Consider the following 14376-nt stretch of genomic DNA (forward strand, 5'->3'; position numbering starts at 1 on the left):
ATGGGTGAGTTCGGGCAAGTGGGGGTGGCAGGTGCTGTTTTGTCTTGTTTTTCCTACCAGTGCTGACACTAGAGCAGCTGATAAGGAGTGCGAGAGTAGAAGACAGAGGCCCAGAGACCAGCCCAACCAGCTGCAGACAAAGATAGAGGGGCGCAAAATCGAGAGGTGACATCACAGCCAAGCTGGTAAGTGGTTGGCTGTTCAACTGATAAGTATAACTCTCTTTTAGACTGACTTTTAGATTGGTTTAATTGGCAGCGAACTACGAAGTAGCTGTTTGGTGTTTAAGTAAATTTTAGTAAGTAAATTAATTTAAGTGTTAAGTCATGGCAGGACAGCTCGGACCCGTGTCATGCTCCTCCTATGCTATGTGGGAAATCAGCGACACTTCCAGTGTCCCTGACTACTATGTGTGTGGGAAGTGTGTCCAGCTGCAGCTCCTGACAGACCGCATGATGGCACTGGAGCTGCGGATGGACTCACTCTGGAGCATGCGCGATGCTGAGAATGTTGTGGATAGCACATTTAATGAGTTGATCACACCGCAGGTAAGGGTTAGGAGAGATAGTGAATGGGTGACCAAGAGACAAGGCAAGAGCAGGAAGGTAGTGCAGGAGTCCCCTGCGGTCATCTCCCTCCAAAACAGATATACCGTTTTGGATACTGTTGGGGAGATGACTTACCAGGGGAAGGCACCAGCAGCCAGGTTCATGGCACCATGGGTGGCTCTGCTGCACAGAAGGGCGGGAAAAAGAGTGGGAGAGCTATAGTGATAGGGGACTCTATTGTAAGGGGAATAGATAGGAGTTTCTGCGGCTGCAACCGAGACTCCAGGATGGTATGTTGCCTCCCTGGTGCAAGGGTCAAGGATGTCCCGGAGCGGCTGCAGAGCATTCTGGAGAGGGTGGGTGAACAGCCAGTTGTCGTGGTACATGTAGGTACCAACGATATAGATAAGAAGCAGGAAGAGGTCCTACAAGCTGAATTTAGGGAGCTAGGAGTTAAATTAAAAAGTAGGACCTCAAAAGGTAGTAATCTCTGGATTGCTACCAGTGCCACGTGCTAATCAGAGTAGAGGGAGCAGGATAGTTAGAATAAATACGTGGCTTGAGCAGTGGTGCAAGAGGGAGGGATTCAAATTCCTGGGACATTGGAACCAGTTCTGCGGAAAGTGGGACCTGTACAAAAAGGAATGGTCTGCACTTGGGCAGGACTGGAACTGATATCCTGGGGGTAACATTTGTTAATGCAGTTCGGGAGTGTTTAAACTAATATGGCAGGGGGATGGGAACCTATGCAACGAGACAGGGCGAAGTAAAATGGAGTCAGAAACAGATGGTGGAAAGGTAAAAAGCAATAGTGGAAGGCCGAGTAAACAAAGGCAAGAAACAAAAAGGGCCACACTACATCATAATTCTAAAAGGACAAAAGGTGTTTAAAAAAACAAGCCTGAAGGCTTTGTGCAAATACAAGGAGTCTTAATGCAAGGAGTATCCGTAATAAGGTGGATGAATTAACTGTGGAAATAGAGGTCAACAGATATGATGTGATTGGGATTACAGAGACGTGGCTCCAGGATGATCAGGGCTGGGAACTCAACATCCAAGGGTATTCAACATTCAGGAAGGATAGAATAAAAGGAAAAGGAGGTGGGATAGCATTGCTGGTTAAAGAGGAGATTAATGCAACAGTTAGGAAGGACATTAGCTTGGATGATGTGGAATCTATATGGGTAGAGCTGCAGAACACCAAAGGGCAAAAAACGTTAGTGGGAGTTTTGTACAAATCTCCAAACAGTAGTAGTGATGTTGGGGAGGGCATCAAACAGGAAATTAGGGGTGCATGCAATAAAGGTGCAGCAGTTATCATGGGTGACTTTAATATGCATATAGATTGGGCTAACCAAACTGGAAGCAATATGGTGGAGGAGGATTTTCTGGAGTGCATAAGGGATGGTTTTCTAGACCAATATGTCGAGGAACCAACTAGGGGGGAGGCCATCTTAGACTGGGTGTTGTGTAATGAGAGGGGATTAATTAGCAATCTCATTGTGCGAGGCCCCTTGGGGAAGAGTGACCATAATATGGTGGAATTCTACTTTAGGATGGAGAATGAAACAGTTAATTCAGAGACCATGGTCCAGAACTTAAAGAAGGGTAACTTTGAAGGTATGAGGCGTGAATTGGCTAGGATAGGTTGGCGAATGATACTTAAGGGGTTGACAGTGGATGGGCAATGGCAGACATTTAGAGACCGCATGGATGAACTACAACAATTGTACATCCCTGTCTGGCGTAAAAATAAAAAAGGGAAGGTGGCTCAACTGTGGCCATCAAGGGAAATCAGTATTAAAGCCAAGGAAGTGGCATACAAATTGGCCAGAAAGCAGCGAACCCGGGGACTGGCAGAAATTTAGAACTCAGCAGAGGAGGGCAAAGGGTTTGATTGGGGCAGGGAAAATAGAGTACGAGAGGAAGCTTGCAGGGAACATTAAGACGGACTGCAAAAGCTTCTATAGATATGAAAAAAGAAAAAGGTTAGTAAAGACAAACGTAGGTCCCCTGCAGTCAGAATCAGGGGAAGTCATAACGGGGAACAAAGAAATGGCAGACCAATTGAACAAGTAATTTGGTTCGGTATTCACTTAGGAGGTCACAAACAACCTTCCGGATATAAAAGGGGTCAGAGGGTCTAGTAAGAAGGAGGAACTGAGGGAAATCCTTATTAGTTGGGAAATTGTGTTGGGGAAATTGATGGGATTGAAGGCCGATAAATCCCCAGGGCCTGATGGTCTGCATCCCAGAGTACTTAAGGAGGTGGCCTTGGAAATAGCGGATGCATTGACAGTCATTTTCCAATATTCCATAGACTCTGGATCAGTTCCTATGGAGTGGAGGGTAGCCAATGTAACCCCACTTTTTAAAAAAGGAGGGAGAGAGAAAACAGGAAATTATAGACCGGTCAGCCTGACATTGGTAGTGGGTAAAATGATGGAATAAATTATTAAGGATTTCATAGCAGCGCATTTGGAAAGAGGTGACATGATAGGTCCAAGCCAGCATGGATTTGTGAAAAGGAAATCATGCTTGACAAATCTTCTGGAATATTTTGAGGATGTTTCCAGTAGAGTGGACAAGGGGGAACCAGTTGATGTGGTGTATTTGGACTTTCAGAAGGCTTGCGACAAGGTCCCACACAAGAGATTAATGTGCAAAGTTAAAGCACATGGGTAGTGTGCTGACGTGGATTGAGAACTGGTTGGCAGACAGGAAGCAAAGTGTCAGAGTAAATAGGTACTTTTCAGAATGGCAGGCAGTGACTAGTGGGGTACCGCAAAGTTCTGTGCTGGGGCCCCAGCTGTTTACATTGTACATTAATGATTTAGACGAGGGGATTAAATGTAGTATCTCCAAATTTGCGGATGACACTAAGTTGGGTGGCAGTGTGAGCTGCGAGGAGGATGCTATGAAGCTGCAGAGTGACTTGGATAGGTTAGGTGAGTGGGCAAATGCATGGCAGATGAAGTATAGTGTGGATAAATGTGAAGTTATCCACTTTGGTGGTAAAAACAGAGAGACCGACTATTATCTGAATGGTGACAGATTAGGAAAAGGGGAGGTGCAACAAGACCTGGGTGTCATGGTACATCAGTCATTGAAGGTTGGCATGCAGGTGCAGCAGGCAGTTAAGAAAGCAAATGGCATGTTGGCCTTCATAGCGAGGGGATTTGAGTACAGGGGCATGGAGGTGTTACTACAGTTGTACAGGGCCTTGGTGAGGCCACACCTGGAGTATTGTGTACAGTTTTGGTCTCCTAGCTTGAGGAAGGACATTCTTGCTACTGAGGGAGTGCAGCGAAGGTTCACCAGACTGATTCCAAGGATGGCGGGACTGACATATCAAGAAAGAATGGATCAACTGGGCTTGTATTCACTGGAGTTCAGAAGAATGAGAGGGGATCTCATAGAAACTTTTAAAATTCTGATGGGTTTGGACAGGTTAGATGCAGGGAGAATGTTCCCAATGTTGGGGAAGTCCAGAACCAGGGGTCACAGTCTAAGGATAAGGGGTAAGCCATTTAGAACCGAGATGAGGAGAAACTTCTTCACCCAGAGTGGTGAACCTGTGGAATTCTCTACCACAGAAAGTTGTTGAGGCCAATTCACGAAATAGATTCAAAAAGGAGTTAGATGTAGTCCTTACTACTCGGGGGATCAAGGGGTATCGCGAGAAAGCAGGAATGGGGTACTAAGTTGCATGTTCAACAATGAACTCATTGAATGGCGGTGCAGGCTCGAAGGGCCGAATGGCATTCTCCTGCACCTATTTTCTATGTTTCTATACTAGATCTAGATCATTGATGTAGACCACAAAAAGCAAGGGACCCACTACTTAGCCTTGCAGAACCCCACTGGAAACATCCTTCCAGTCACAAAAACATCCATCAATCATCACCCTTTGCTTCCTTTTCGGCCACAAGATCTTAATGTCGTAAATAGGCATAACCTGATGTCAGTTAGAGGGCAAGTTGTCGCTAGAGTTCTCCTCAACCGTCTTCTCCCTGTAGCTGAAGAGCTCCTCCCGGAGTCACAGTGCGGATTTAGTCCCCTCTAAGGAACAGCAGATACGATCTTTGCAGCGTGACAGCTGCAGGGAGCATCACCAGCCCTTATACATGGCCTTTTTTGACCTTACAAAGGCCTTTGACACGGTCAACCGCAAGGGTCTATGGAGCGTCCTCCTCCATTTCGGATGCCCCCAAAAGTTTGTCAACATCCTTTGCCTGCTCCACGACGACATGCAAGCCGTGATCCTTACCAATGGATCCATTACAGACCTAATCCACGTCCAGATTGGGGTCAAACAGGCCTGTGTCATCGCCCCAACCCCCTTTTCAATCTTCCTCGCTGCCATGCTCCACCTCACAGTCAACAAGCTCCACGCTGGAGTGGAACTAAACTACAGAACCAGTGGGAAACTGTTCAACCTTCACCGTCTCCAGGCCAGGTCCAAGACCACCCCAACCTCTGTCCGTTAGCTGCAGTACACAGACGACGCCTGCGTCTGCGCACATTCTGAGGCTGAACTCCAGGATATAGTCGACGTATTTACTGAGACATACGAAAGCATGGGTCTTACGCTAAACATCAGCAAGACAAATGTCCTCCACCAGCCTGTCCTCGCCACACAGCAAAGCCCCCCAGTCATCAAGATACATGGCGCGGCCCTTGACAAAGTGGACCATTTCCCATACCCTGGGAGCCTCTTAACAAAAGCAGTCATTGATGCAGAGATTCAACACCGCCTCCAGTGCGCCAGTGCAGCCTTCGGCCGCCTGAGATAAGAGTGTTCGAAGACCAGGCCCTCAAATCTACCAACAAGCTCATGGTCTACAGGGTTATAGTAATACCCACCCTCCTGTATGGCTCAGAGGCATCGACGATGTACAGAAGACACCTCAAGTCGCTAGAGATACATCACCAACAGGGTCTTCTCAAAATCCTACAAATCCCCTGGGAGGAAAGGCACACCAACATCAGTGTCCTCGTCCAGGCTAACATCCCCAACATTGAAGCACTGACCACACTCGATCAGCTTCGCTGGGCAGGTCACATAGTTCGCATGCCAGACACGAGACTCCCAAAGCAAGTGCTCTATGTGGAGCTCCTTCATGGCAAACGAGCCAAAGGTGGGCAGTGGAAACGTTACAAGGAAACTCTCAAAACCTCCCTGAAAAAGTGCGACATCACCACTGACATCTGGGAGTCCTTGGCCAAAGACCGCCCTAAGTGGAGAAAGTGCATCCGGGAGGACGTTGAGCACTTCCGAGTATCAACGCCGAGAGCATACAGAAATCAAGCGCAGGCAGCAGAAAGAGCGTGCGGCATACCAATCCCACCCACCCCTTCTCTCAACGACTATCTGTCCCACCTGTGACAGAGTCTGTGGCTCTTGAATTTGACTGTTCAGCCACCAAAGAATTCACTTCAGGAGTGGAAGCAAGTCTTCCTCGATTCCGAGGGACTGCCTATGATGATGAGAGGGCAATTACTCTTAGACACATCTTGAGATTAATTACAGAGTACTTTTCTTTGCTGGCAATGTTTCTCTGAAACCGCAAGAAATTATTTTTTTAAACTTTCTAAAGCGTGACAGAAATTTGCATTTGTGACACCTGAAATGTGATAGATGCTTCTCAAAGTTTAGATATTTAATAATAGGTCGTAGCTTGGGGCACACTTCATGCTGCAATGTGATGCTTAGCTGATAACTTTAAGATCACTTTGCTCTTAATATGCAAATTTATAAATATTGTATCTACTTATAAACTGGTGAAATTAATCAGAGGGCTAATTGCTAGTTATAATAGTTATAATTGCTAATAAACTTGCAGGCCAGTAACTGACCATCTTTCTCTTTACTTAAGGTTGCTTTGCACCTGTAATAAAGTGTGATAAGCTGAAGCACAATGTCTGGAGCATGACAGATACGCACTAACTGCAAAACATATAGCCAGCAGACTAATTATCAAAGCAGACAGATGTGCGACATTAACTAACAAACCAGTGATCAGGAACATTATGCTCTTTCATGATAGCAATATGAACAGTGAAAGACACAGAATAATTGTAACGTACAAACTCACATGAAGACCACAGCACATCCTTCCAAAAATAACCCTTGTAAAAACAACCAATATCATGCATCCTCTTGGGTCATAGACATTGTAATGTATACACAACAGGACAGATTTTGCTGCAGCAAGGCATTTAACGGTGTCTGCTGTTAGACAATCCCTCGCCTGTTTAGATTTTACATTTTTTGTGTGTCAAGTTGCTGAAAGTGCGAGCTGATAACATTGCAGCAAGGTAAACAGTGCATCTGGGATCTGAGTGAACATGACAAGCAACTGTGTATCTCCTTAACCAGTCAGATTGAAGGATTGTGAAATAAACAGCACAAGGACTGGAGAAGGAAGTATAAATTAGAGTGGATGAATTCAAGTCAAATCAGGTACAGAGAGGGAAAGAAAGATTGGATTGAAAGAGACAGAAAGGAAAAGTTTAAAAAAAGTGAATTTTAAATTATAAAAGTCTCCAACAACAATTAAAGCCTGAAGGAATGAGATTCCACATGTGTAATAGTTAATTTTCAGTACAAGAGATTGATTGGCAGTAATTAAACACTTGAAATGACGAGACTTAACTTTCTGTGGCGAGTTTTGTTCATATCTGCTGTGCAAATACAGCAGCTTCACGCCATTCAATGCATTTCAAGGGTGAACCAGACTGCGAGATGCCGTTTTCACTAAGCTAACGGCAGAACGCACAACTCACGCAACTTTTGGATATTCACGTTTAATCACCTGAAGTTGCTGTACCATTTACACATGAATAACTGCAAACGCCATTAGCCTCACCATTATTTTGACAGCAAAATCTGGCCTAATGATATTACTCTGCAAAGATTAACATCCATGAACCAAAACCAAACTATGTCTTCCAGAACCTATAACAAGAATTTAAGTAGATTATCTCCATTTAAATATTACATATTTCTTTTCCTCCCCTATATAATTCCAATACATTGGCCAATTTGTTCTGTCAGGTACAGAGCAGAGTCAAATGTACACAAAGATAAGTATTTCTGGATGACTTTAAAGTTATTCTACGCAAGGAAAAAGGAACTGTGGGAGATTCAGTAGGTTACATACTTAATATACACACTTCCAATTATTAACTACCAATATCACAATCATTAATCCATCTATGTGAAAATTATATAGCAACTGCTCTGTGCAACTACAGTTACTGTCAGTACCCATACTGAGTAATAACTGAATAAAACAACCCTATAAAAATAAGAAAAATATTAAAGATAACAAATACTTTGAAGTGACTTTAAAGCAGTAGTCTATGTTTTAGGTGATATTTAGAAAACAAGCTCAAATGTCATTCTTACAGTTTTGGGTATCTGTTCCCCCGATTAGATTAGTGCACGATAATTCTCAATTATTCTATATCTATAACCACTATCAAAATATTCAAACCAGTAGTACTTGAAAACTTACCTTCTCATTGTCCTGCCTCCCCCCGCCATTTCCCCCCACTACCCCACAGCCATAAACCGTTTCAACTAACTTACTGCCATGATAGTTGAGTGGATTGGGTGGATTCTATACAGCCATATATACCTTCATATAATTTACTCATGCGTAGTCATCATTTTTCCTGGTTGATCATTATTCATGAGGACTAATCTGATTTAGAAAAGTCAGACAAACAGACTCAGGATTCAAAATACTTAATTAAACCACTGAAAATGCAAATTCAATTTATGATGTCATGAAACTCCCTCCATTGGGTTACGGCTTGCTGCCACCTCCACTGGGCAGGTTTTGCCTACATCACAGAAAACCCATACAATATTTGTATTAATACAAAGTGTTTTGATTATCCACAGATAAATCATTGGCTGCACTTCAAATTACAAATAAAGGCTCAGTAACGCTTCTTTTTTAAAAAATTTTTTTCATGTTTTCAGTTAGGGAAAACCTCACAAATCGGGGGGAGACGAGAGAAAAGATGGGGCAGTTAATGAGTTTATTTTATTTAAAAGCCATATACATATAGGCCTCTTGCTGTAAGCCTCTTTAAAGAATTCTGTATACCCTGGATTCCAAATTCCTACACTTTAATTCCTGACAAACAGGAGCTTAGTAACAAAAGATTCTTTTAAAAACTATATAGTTGACACTTCTTGATTTGAATTCAAATTTCAGAATGAATAATACAAAGCATTCTTTCTCACCCCCAAATTTCTCCTCTTTTCTAATCTTTCCTGAAGTCATGGACTCTTTCGGGGATGCAGTTGCCACAGGTGGTGGAACCTTCCAGTAACTCCCCCATGTGAGCCTGGAAAGCCAGTGTCAACAGATTATGTGACCTCCTTGAGGGGCGGGGAGGGGGGGGGGGGGGGAAGGGGCTGTTGGTGAAGCATCAGAGCCAAACTTGATCCTGTCCTCCTCATGTGGCTGATATAGAACCATTACCAGAACAGCAGGTACTGTGCTGAAGAAACTTTGATTCAGCTGTTTCAATAGTTACAACTCCTCCCAGGATGTCATTATTTACCAAAGGCTCTCAGAACTTTAAAGCTTACCTTTTTACCTTTCTTTACAGTATGGCATACCAGTTGGTATCTAGAGACACCTTTCACCTTCTTAGCCCCCAACGACACTGGGGCAAATTATGTCATAACTAGCACCCTGGCTGAGATCAGAAATTGAAATTGGAACATTGACTAAGAATTACCTGTTCCTATTTTCACAATGCCATATTTCAGTTAATAGCTGGAAATGTAAAAGATAAATCATTTTAGTTAAGATTCTCATATCAGCCATAAATAAATTATTATTCTATTTCCTGGACTGAATTCCAATCATGTCCCACAAGTGACAAAACAGTTTAAATTACTGCTGCACCAAATCTATCCACTTGCTTTTATTTTACATTGCCTCATTAAACCTAGATTTGATCCACTCAAAAGGCATAACATATGCATTACACAACTAAAGTTTAGCAAATAATTGACTGAAGCTACCATACATCGTCAAAATATCTACATCAGTGTTGTGCTGGTGGCTAACATATTGGACATGTGGCTAATTGGGAATCCAGATGTGGCTAACTGCATTTCTGATTACTAAATAAATGAACAATAGACACCATCCTTAGTCATGTGTGCTGCCGTATGCATGTGTATTTTAACCTTTTATTACGTTTCTTGATAAAATTGTATGATGAATGTGTGTATTTTTTGATTGATGTGAATGCTTTACTTCCTTGGCTATTGAATGGTGGTAGATATTTGTTAAGTAAATATACACGTAAAGTACATTTAGCTATACTGTGCGAGTACATGTCAGACGTTTTTCTACTAGAATTTTTGCATATGGCTAAAACGACTTAGCTGTAACCACACTTGTGGTTAGTTAGCAATTTTTATTGGACAATACTGATTTACAGACAGTTCAGTTACTCAAATCAAATTAATGCTTACAGACATATAATAATTCATGATAAAACAATCTGATCAAACTAGAGAACTAATGATTATAATACTCTCCATTATATCTTTAGAAAATCTGTGCCAATGTACTGAAATCTACAGTAACCAAGCTGAAGATAAATACCGCTCAAAACAAATTCAAAATTCAATTCCTTGAATATAGAGTATAGACTACAATGCCCAAGTGGGTACATAGCCTACACCTACAATATTCCAATCAGTATTCCTTATGGATACTGTAGTGTAGTGGTTGTTATTGGTCTAGTAATCCAGAAAATGCGAGTTCAAATCACACCATGACAGTTTAAGAATGTAAATTCATTTTTTTTAAATCTGGAAATAAAAGAAAACTGGTACCAATAAAAGTGACGTTAAAGCTGTTGGATTATTGTAAAAGAAACAAACTAGTTCATTAATGTCCTTTAGGGAAAGAAACTTTTCCCTGTCAGGCTTAGATGTGACTTTGTGACTCTTAACTTCCCTTTAAAGCAGCCGAGTAAGACACAGTTCTATTTGTACTATCAGTTCTATCAAACTGCTACAAATAATACTATAACAGTTCATGAAAGTAGGCCCACCACCAGTCACTCAGAACAACAAGGGATAGGTAATAAATGCTAGCCTTGCCATTGACACCCACATCCCGAGAATTAATATTTAAAAATACAACACTAATAACGACTGCACAAGCTCTTGAGCATACCATTACTTGTTACCTCATGAAACAATATATTTTATCAATTTATTTCTAAAGTTCCAAGTGAACCATCTTGACTGATATAAGCAGGTCTATGGTAGCTGATTGAAATAAAAGTTGTTGATATGATTGAAACCCAAAGAATAAAACTTACATTTATATAGCAGCATTCAGATTCTTACGATGTGCCAAAGCAGTTCACAGCCAATGAAATACTTTTGGAGTGCAGTTACTTTGTTGTGTAGGAAAACATGATACAGCCAGTTGTTAATTTGCACACAGCAATGTCTCACAAACAGCAATGAGATAAATAACTAGATAATCTACATTTGTAGGTGTTGGTTGAGGGTTAAATGTTGGTCAAGACACTGGGAGAACTCCACTGTTCCACTTCCAATAGTGCCACGAGATCTTTTATATTCACCTTAGAGGGAAGACGAGGGTGTCGGTTTAATGTCTCATCTGAAAGACAGCACCTCGAACAGTGCAGCACTCCAAGTGCTTGAAACCTGCAGTGGGGTTTGAACCCACGATCTTCTGATCAGAGGCACAAATGTTCCCACTGAGCCAAGGCTAACACCCAAAGAAATAAGACAACAGAAATTCATACAGCAACCAGTATTATTTCAATATAATGCAGCACATTTAATTACAACTGCAAAAACCGGCTTGTTCAATGCTACACATAACAATATCAAGATCCAAGATTTTTCCAAGATTATCAAGATCCATAACGAGGCTTTGGATAACTTGGACCATTTTCAATACCTCGAGACCTACTGCCAACAAGGGCAGACATCGATGACAAAGTCCAACATCGCCTTCAGTGTGCCAGTGCAGCCTTCGGTCGCCTCAGTTAGAGAGTGTTTGAAGACCAGGAACTCAAACCCGGCACCAAGCTCATGGTCTACAGAGCAGTAGTGATACCCACCCTCCTATATGCTTCAGAGACATGGACTATGTACAGCAGCCACTCAAAGCGCTGGAGAAGTACCACCAATGCTGCCTCCGCAAGATCCTGCAAATCCATTGGCCGGATAGGTGCACCAACATCAGTGTTCTCGCTCAAGCCAACATCTCCAGCATCGAAGCATTGACAACGCTCGATCAGCTCCGATGGACAGGCCACATTGACCGCATGCCCGATACTAGACTCCCAAAACAAGCACTCTACTCAGAGCTCCAACATGGCAAGTGAGCCCCGGGTGGGCAGAGGAAACGCTTCAAGGACACCCACAAATCCTCTTTGAAAAAGTGCAACATCCCCACTGACACCTGGGAATCTCTGGCCCAAGACTGGTCAAAGTGGAGAAGCAGCATCCAGGAAGGCACCAAACACCTCGAGTCTCTTCGCCGGGAGCAAGCGGAAGCCAAACGCAAACGGAAGGAGAGCACGACAACCCAGGCACACCACCCACCCGTCCCTCCAACCACCGTTTGCCCCACCTGTGACAGAGACTGTAGGTCCCGCATTGGACTCCTCAGTCACCTGAGAACTCATTAATGTGGGAGCAAGTCATCCTCAACTCTGAGGGACTGCCTAAGAAGACATAACAATACAGCTACCAGGTAATCTTGGGAGTTTAATTTTGTAATACATGTATATGAATATATAGCAGAAATTACAAAAGTTTAACGCTTCAAAATCCATGAAACTTCTTTTAAAAACGTAGAAGTCTCAATTAAATTGCCCTGCTTTATGATCTATGACCAAATAAACTGGTCTCTTTCCCCTTTCTCTGCCACACTATCCATTTTTGCATGTATTTTCTAATCTTCTCCTGTCCATTCCAGCCCCACTCGGAATCAGTCTCATTCCCCAAGATACCGAGCGATGTCTTCCAGATCCCGGTGGGAACACCGACACCGGGCCGGACATTAATTCCCAATGTTAACTCCAGGCGCTTCCCAGCTGCTCCCCAGTGTCCGCCAGTTGTTCCCCGGGAGGCACAGGCCTGGATCCGGCCACCAGCAGCGAGTGAGCGGGCCCGGCCCGGCCCGGCGCACCTCCCCTGCATTCCCTTCCCTTCCCTTCCCGGCCCGGCCCGGCCCAGCGGCTGCCGACACTCACCTCCGGCCCGCCGGATCCGCGTCTCTCCTCCGCCTAACCCGAGCCCTGTCCGGCACACAGCGCCGCGATCCCTCCCGACCTGTTGCGGAGCCGCAGTGTCACAGCAATAACATGGCGCTGACAGCGGGAGAGGCAGGAAGACGGCAGAGAGAAACAGGGGGAGGAGTTAGAGAGGGGTTAGAGAAACAGGGGACGGGGTCAGAGAGACAGGGGGAGGAGTCCGAGAAACAGGGGGCGGGGTCAGAGAGACAGGGGGAGAAGTTAGAGAGGGGTTAGAGAAACAGGGGGGGCGGGGTTAGAGAAACAGGGGGGGCGGGGTCAGAGAAACAGGGGGCGGGGTCAAAGAGACAGGGGGAGGAGTTAGAGAGGGGTTAGAGAAACAGGGGGGGCGGGGTCAGAGAAACAGGGGACGGGGTCAGAGAGACAGGGGGAGGAGTCCGGGAAACAGGGGGCGGGGTCAGAGAGACAGGGGGAGGGGTCAGAGAAACAGGGGGAGGAGTTAGAGAGGGGTTAGAGAAACAGGGGGGCGGGGTCAGAGAAACAGGAGGAGGGGTCAGAGAAACAGGGGGAGGAGTCCAAGAAACAGGGGGCGGGGTCAGAGACAGGGGGAGGGGTCAGAGAAACAGGGGGAGGAGTTAGAGAGGGGTCAGAGAAACAGGGGGGGCGGGGTCAGAGAAACAGGGGACGGGGTCAGAGAGACAGGGGGAGGAGTCCGAGAAACAGGGGGCGGGGTCAGAGAGACAGGGGGAGAAGTTAGAGAGGGGTTAGAGAAACAGGGGGGGCGGGGTCAGAGAAACAGGGGGCGGGGTCAGAGAGACAGGGGGAGGAGTTAGAGAGGGGTTAGAGAAACAGGGGGGGCGGGGTCAGAGAAACAGGGGACGGGGTCAGAGAGACAGGGGGAGGAGTCCGGGAAACAGGGGGCGGGGTCAGAGAGACAGGGGGAGGGGTCAGAGAAACAGGGGGAGGAGTTAGAGAGGGGTTAGAGAAACAGGGGGGCGGGGTCAGAGAAACAGGAGGAGGGGTCAGAGAAACAGGGGGAGGAGTCCAAGAAACAGGGGGCGGGGTCAGAGACAGGGGGAGGGGTCAGAGAAACAGGGGGAGGAGTTAGAGAGGGGTCAGAGAAACAGGGGGGGCGGGGTCAGAGAAACAGGGGGCGGGGTCAGAGAGACAGTGGGAGGAGTTAGAGAGGGGTCAGAGAGACAGGGGAAGGAGTTAGAGAGGGGTCAGAGAGACAGGGGGAGGAGTCAGAGAAACGGGGCGGGGTCAGAGAGACAGGGGGAGGGGTCAGAGAAACAGGTGGAGGAGTTAGAGAGGGGTCAGAGAAACGGGGGGGCGGGGTCAAAGAATCAGGGGGCGGGGTCAGAGAGACAGGGGAGGAGTTAGAGAAACAGGGGGAGGGGTCAGAGAAACAGGGGAGAGGTCAGAGAGACAGGGGAGGAGTCAGAGAAACGGGGGGCGGGGTCAGAGAGACAGGGGGAGGAGTCAGAGAAAAAGGGGTGGGGTCAGAGAAACAGGGGGCGGGGTTAGAGAAACGGAG

The 14376-nt window shown here is 45.3% G+C and overlaps 1 protein-coding gene across 6 annotated transcripts in view; it reads right to left on the reverse strand.

Annotated features, from left to right (window-relative positions):
• LOC139267231 (intersectin-2-like) overlaps positions 1-12989 on the reverse strand; it is a 297091-nt gene extending 284102 nt beyond the window's left edge. For all 6 annotated transcript variants that reach the window (XM_070885216.1, XM_070885218.1, XM_070885214.1 and 3 more), the window contains exon 1: positions 12840-12989. The gene's annotated coding sequence lies outside the window, so the exon portion shown is untranslated. The remainder of the gene's footprint in view (positions 1-12839) is intronic.
• Positions 12990-14376: the final 1387 nt, after the last annotated feature.

This window comes from Pristiophorus japonicus, chromosome 7, assembly GCF_044704955.1.
Source record: "Pristiophorus japonicus isolate sPriJap1 chromosome 7, sPriJap1.hap1, whole genome shotgun sequence".
NCBI lineage: Eukaryota > Metazoa > Chordata > Chondrichthyes > Pristiophoridae > Pristiophorus > Pristiophorus japonicus.